At 54.7% G+C, this 6,194-nt stretch overlaps 1 long non-coding RNA gene across 1 annotated transcript; it reads right to left on the reverse strand.

The window, feature by feature from the left end:
* Positions 1 to 3,954: 3,954 nt before the first annotated feature.
* LOC106696122 lies at positions 3,955 to 6,194 on the reverse strand. Its single transcript, XR_001347024.2, has 2 exons — positions 6,069 to 6,194; positions 3,955 to 5,284 (listed from the first exon to the last, which is right to left on the reverse strand). It is a non-coding gene; the product is annotated as an uncharacterized LOC106696122 (long non-coding RNA).

Consider the following 6,194-nt stretch of genomic DNA (forward strand, 5'->3'; position numbering starts at 1 on the left):
TCACGCGTGGAGGAGAGCGTCACGCGTGGAGGAGAGTTTCACGTGTGGAGGAGAGCGTCAGGTGTGGAGGAGAGCGTCACGCGTGGAGGAGAGTGTCACGTTTGGAGGAGAGCGTCACGCGTGGAGGAGAGTGTCTCTTGTGGAGGAGAGCGTCACGCGTGGAGGAGAGTGTCACGCGTGGAGGAGAGCGTCACGCGTGGAGGAGAGTGTCACGCGTGGAGGAGAGTGTCACGTATGGAGGAGAGCGTCACGCGTGGAGGAGAGTGTCACGTATGGAGGAGAGCGTCACGCGTGGAGGAGAGTGTCACATGTGGAGGAGAGCGTCACGCGTGGAGGAGAGTGTCACGTGTGGAGGAGAGCGTCACGCGTGGAGGAGAGTGTCACGCGTGGAGGAGAGCGTCACGTGTGGAGGAGAGCGTCACGTATGGAGGAGAGTGTCACACGTGGAGGAGAGCGTCACGTGTGGAGGAGAGCGTCACGCGTGGAGGAGAGCGTCACGTGTGGAGGAGAGCGTCACGCGTGGAGGAGAGTGTCACGCGTGGAGGAGAGCGTCACGCGTGGAGGAGGAGAGTGTCACGCGTGGAGGAGAGCGTCACGCGTGGAGGAGAGCGTCACGTGTGGAGGAGAGCGTCACGCGTGGAGGAGAGTGTCACGTGTGGAGGAGAGTGTCACGCGTGGAGGAGAGCGTCACGTGTGGAGGAGAGTGTCACGTGTGGAGGAGAGCGTCACGCGTGGAGGAGAGCGTCACGTGTGGAGGAGAGCGTCACGCGTGGCGGAGAGCGTCACGCGTGGAGGAGAGCGGTGAGCTCGGCGAGCGGCCCCTTCCTCCCCTGCGGCTGCAGATGGAGCCTAATGCCTGTGGAAAGGGCCGTCCCTGCGGTGTTATCTGGTGAATTACTTTATAGCAGTTGCTCCCTCAGTGTCGCATGCCCTGTGCCACCAGCCACTCAGCCCGGCTCAGAGCCTGGCGGCCGCCGCTCATGCCCAAGGGCCCATGTGTGTGAGCGGCGTGAGCGCCTCGGCCTGAGTCACCGGAGGATCGGTAAACACTGGAGGAGCGATCCCGCCAGGGGAAGTGCTGTCGGCTGGAGCAGTTTGCTCAGTGGCCCCACAGCCAGGGCCCACTGGGTCACGTGGCGGGGCCAGGCCCGGGGCTGGGCGAGCAGGAAGCACCAGGCCCGGAACAGCCGCAGGCCCGCGTCTGCTGCTTGCGCGGGCGGTAAAACACACCGCACTGCGAGGAGGTGTCCTCCCTCCCGGGTGCCTGCCTCTACAGGGGCGAGCTTCCAGGGGACCCCACACCGCTTGCCTCGCCCCCACACTGTTTCTCCCGCAGTCGGGTGGCTTAGGGTTCATAACCCCATCTTATCTGAGAGGTCGAGAGGCCGGTTCCTGGAGGAGTGAACTTGCTCTTGGTCACTATTTTCCGCTTATTTCATACCCGCCGAGCTCCCCGGGGAACCCTCCCGGGTGGACGGCCACACTGGGAAGACCTTCCCGGGAGGAGCTTTATCTCCATCCGCTCCTTCCGCCTCCTGCAGTGACCCCTTCGACAGTGTCCGCTGCCACTCTGGGGGGACCCTCCGGGCTGACCAGTCCTCCCTTCCTGAAACCTTGGTGTCCTCCGGCACCTCTGCCTGGACACGCCCCCTCTCACCCCCCTCCTGCTGGGAGCTCAGCAAGGCCAAGGTGAGCTCCTCCCCACCTGCTCCGCTCTCCCTAACTCGGCCCAAGTCCTGAGGAGGACGCCCTCCCTGGGCTTGGACCTGTCCTCCCCGGGGCCGCTGCTCACGGCCACACGGCCCACGGGGGTGGCCATGGTTAGGAAAAGGCTGCAGCCTCGGATTCTAACGCGAACGCTGAGCACGTTGCTGTGGCAAGTCCTCATGCAATCTGGACTCGGTTCTCTAAAAGTGAGTGGGGCTCAACTTTTTCAAGTTCAACTGAGCTCTATGCTAACTGCAGGCCCAGGAAGCGCTGGCCCTGTTAGCTCTAAGCACACAGCGTCTGCACCCGGGACCAGCCAAGCCCCGCAGCGAAGCGCTGGCCCTGTTAGCTCTAAGCACACAGCGTCTGCTGTCTGCACCCGGGACCGCCAGGCCCCACAGCAAAGCGCTGGCCCTGTTAGCTCTAAGCACACAGCGTCTGCTGTCTGCACCCGGGACCAGCCAGGCCCCGCAGCGAAGCGCTGGCCCTGTTAGCTCTAAGCACACAGCGTCTGCTGTTTGCACCCCGGGACCGCCAGGCCTCGCAGTGAAGCGCTGGCCCTGTTAGCTTAGTGAGGGCCCAGCAGGTGTGGAGCACGCCCTGCTCACACCTGTGTCAGAGCCGATGCCAGGCTGCGTCACCCAACGGCTCACACCTGGGTCTCCCGGAGCTTCCTCCTGGGAGTGACCAGTGACCCGAGAGGGAAGTCTGGTTGCCGGGCAGACGCACAGGTGCAGCGCCGGGCTCAGCCCTTCTCAGGAGTGTCGGCTGTGGGCAGACAGACGGACAGCGAGGGCATCTTCCCTCCTTGAAACTCACCCAGACAACCTACGGACCCCTCACTCCCGTAATCCTGGGAATTGCTCTCCCATGCGCCCAAAAATTAATGCCTTCGTGGGGACAGCTAGCGAGGAACAGGAGCAAGGCAGGGATGGAGGTGGGAAGGTTTGGGTGGGCAGGGCAGGGCCCTCAGACGTCCACATCACGGCTTCCCAGGCCAGCCCTCAGCTGGTGCCCGTGCATGAGTCTGATGAAGGGCCACGGAAAGTAGTGCTTTTTGATAGAAAACTTTAAAAATCATTCACTGATCAACACAAGTGCTTGCATGACCGCATTCATATACTTTTATCATTTTCCTCACGTCTCACCACCGCACCTCGCCTTATAACCAGCCCCCAGGAAACGTGAGCAGGACGTCGGGAATGGCTCTGTGAACGGCTGGTTACTTGACAGGGACACTGGACTCCACTGGAGGAAATTCTCAAGTATTACAAGGCCCACACTTGGTTTGTTTGTGGTTAATGAACCCTGAAAGCTAGAGCTGCACGATGCTGAAGTCTAGGCCACAGGACATCAGTACCTATGGCTTTGCCGAAGGGAAATAAGTTGACCCACAATGCAGCGTATTTCATTCATGAAAAACTACCCTGGCTCTGGTGCTATATTATTAAACTCGAATACTGGCCAATGAGGTTATTTGAAGGAAAAATAAAATGTTTTCAGTAATGAAAATGCTAATGTATAAGATGATCCCTATGTGTAGTTTGCCATCTAGTGGTCATTTGTGGAAATAAAAAGGCCGCTACAATCTTTCAAATCGGGCTCTCACCCATCAGCAAAGGGATGACGCACAACCACATTTCAGTGTTAAGACGCCCAATCTCACCATGAAGCCCTCCGAGGCGGTGGAGGTGGTGAGGGCGAGTCGCTGAGGCAGCCATTCCTGAGAAAGCAGGAGAGTGTAGCAACCGGTGCTCACTCCTGGCCACCCGCAGAGTCCCCGGGCCCCTTACCAAAGGGCAGCCGGCCAGGCCACAGCACAGACCAAGTAAACCCGATTCCCTCAGGTGGGACCAAGCAATGCCTGTTCAAAAGCCCCAGGTGGCCCTCCTGGCAGCCAGGTGAGGACCGCTGGGCAGGGTCAGACTGTGGGCTCCAGCTGTCTCGCTCTCTACTGAGTTTCACCGCTCGTTACCTTGAGCAGGGAAAGCGGGCTCATCAATACCACCCACGTGCCTCGTAAAATGAGGACAACAGCTCTCCTGACTATTGTGGGATTAAATAGGATCACGGTGTCAAGTGCTACACGTGCCTGCTATAGTGCTCAACAAATGCTAAATATTAAGGCTATTTCTTATTTTTAAAATGTATTATGAGTTATTAAAAGAAATAAACAAAAAGGTAGTTTAAACTATAAACCTTAATAAAAATTTCAATTATACGTTTTATTTAAAATGTTATTCATGATTGTCTTAATTAAAATATATTTATTTGCAAGAATACAGTATGAGATGTTTTACTGCACGTGGACAACAGCACAAATGTACAATAACACTCAAGTCTAGTACCACACAGTTTAATGTGAGACGCGCACAATAAAATAGCCCTGCCCTGAACACTTCCGTTCCCTCAAACACCAGGCTCGCATAAGCCTATAACTAAACTTAATAGTCTGTTCACATGCCAATAAACAATAAATAAATCTTTAAAAGCATCTATGAACTGAAGCAATTTTCTTTTTGAGTTTCATAAACCAAAGACCTTAAGGAATATTTAAAGGCTGAATAGAAACCGGTCGAAACGAAATGAAACGAGTCTAAGAAGGACCAAGCAGCTCAACATTATCAACTCCATCTATCTGCCCGTCCAGTCTCCGCCGCTCACCCGGCTCTCTGTGAGCACAGGGAGCCACGGCACATGGAAGGCGGGTCCCGGCGATACATTTGCTGCGGAAATGCCCACACCTGGCGGGGTGGCAATGGGAACGTGTGGAATGAAATGCTAATAGGAATGGTAATGTGAAATGTAAAGGGTGGCTAGATAATTCTCACTTCAAAACCTGAAGTGATAACACAGAACGGTGAGCTCTTCACTTATGTATCTGCTATAACCAGGACCTGCTCCCTCCAGAAGCCTCGTGGTTGCAATGCTTTACTTTAGACTGCCGAGCGCCTGACAGGGGCTGTGCCAGGTGCTAGCTGCGCACCGATGCACAAAGCAAGGCTCTCTGCAAAGACCGAAGCCCGGCCCAGGCAGTACTCATCACACTTCTTACAAACTCAATGAAATGCGGCTTTTCAACCTAAAATTATTTTCAATATAAATTCTTTTCCAAAAGGTTGACTTTGTAATTAAGAATGTTTAGGTACATCAGTGGCAAGTCAAAATTTCAGAGGCTCATACAGACTCGGAAACTGAATGCTCACTACTTTGTCTCATCAGCTGCCGAAAGGTACATTCTTACACACAGAATTTTAAAACAATGAAACAACATTTCAACTATTCGTGCCTACCGAGTCCTAGTAAAATATGGAACAAGTGGCAATTTTTAAATCTGGACATCAAGACAATTTAAGCCAATCAGATTACAGGACTGAAATGATGTCCTAAATTTTGTGACACCATCAGCGTCAGCAAATCTGGGCGAGCAGCCACCGTGGCCGAGTGCGAGGCGGTGAGGCTCAGTCTTCGTCGTCTCTTTGAAAGGGCACGACCAGGATTTCTCTGGCTATTCTCTCCGCTAAGGTTTTACTGCCCGCAGCAATGATTCTCCGCGACATCAAATCGAACGGTCCCCCTGAAATCAATCAAACAAGGAAGACAGTTACGTCTCGTACCAAAACCATTCCTACAGAACTCGTCTGGTGACAGGCACTACGCCAATCGTAACATTTTAATACTTCCAGTCATCTTTTCAAAAAGCTACTCTGTCACATGACCATACTGGTTAAGCTTTGGCAATACACAAATGAGTTTCCAGGCATCTTATTTTAATACCAGTTTGGGGGGGGGGGGGGGTCCTCAATCATACCAGTCTGAACCTGTCACCTTTTTCTATTCTCCGAGTCACTGTTATACTCTGACTGCCTCTGTAACGCCTGGGCGTCCGTGGGCAGGGAATCCCCTCCCACTTCCTGACTTCTCCGTTGCCCTTCTCAGACACTGGAGAATTTTAACCCAGGTTCGCCCGACTTTTAAAAACGTCACCACAGTTTGAAGCAGTGAACCCTTCCAGCCCGAGGCAGAAAGTGACGGAGGCGGAGGTCCATCATCAGCTGCCACTCGCTCGCCATCCAAAGAGCTGCTGGCACAACCCTCAGGCCCGCGGACCCGCCAGACTTTCCCCGGCCTCTCCAGAGCTCCTGCTCCTCACGTCTGAAGAGGCTTAGCCACGTAGCGTGAGCAACCCCACACTACCCTCAGCCTCTTATCCTCGCCTCGACCGCAATGTCTATCTGGAATTCGCAGACCGTTACATGGCTTGTTTTGTCTTTAAGAGCTCAAGTAGCAACACAGCACACACTGGAAGACCGAAGTCCAACAGATGGGGCAGGAAGATGCTTTCCCGCCGCATCCGCTACCTGTCACGTCCATCAGCACCCCGCCGGCCTCGGTGACAATGACGCCCGCTCCTGCCATGTCCCAGCAGTGGATGCCCATCTCGTAATACGCATCCGCAGCTCCGCTGGCCACCAGGCACATGTTGA

The sequence above is a fragment of the Myotis lucifugus genome, unplaced genomic scaffold (genome assembly GCF_000147115.1).
Source record: "Myotis lucifugus unplaced genomic scaffold, Myoluc2.0 scaffold_9674, whole genome shotgun sequence".
Lineage (NCBI taxonomy): Eukaryota > Metazoa > Chordata > Mammalia > Chiroptera > Vespertilionidae > Myotis > Myotis lucifugus.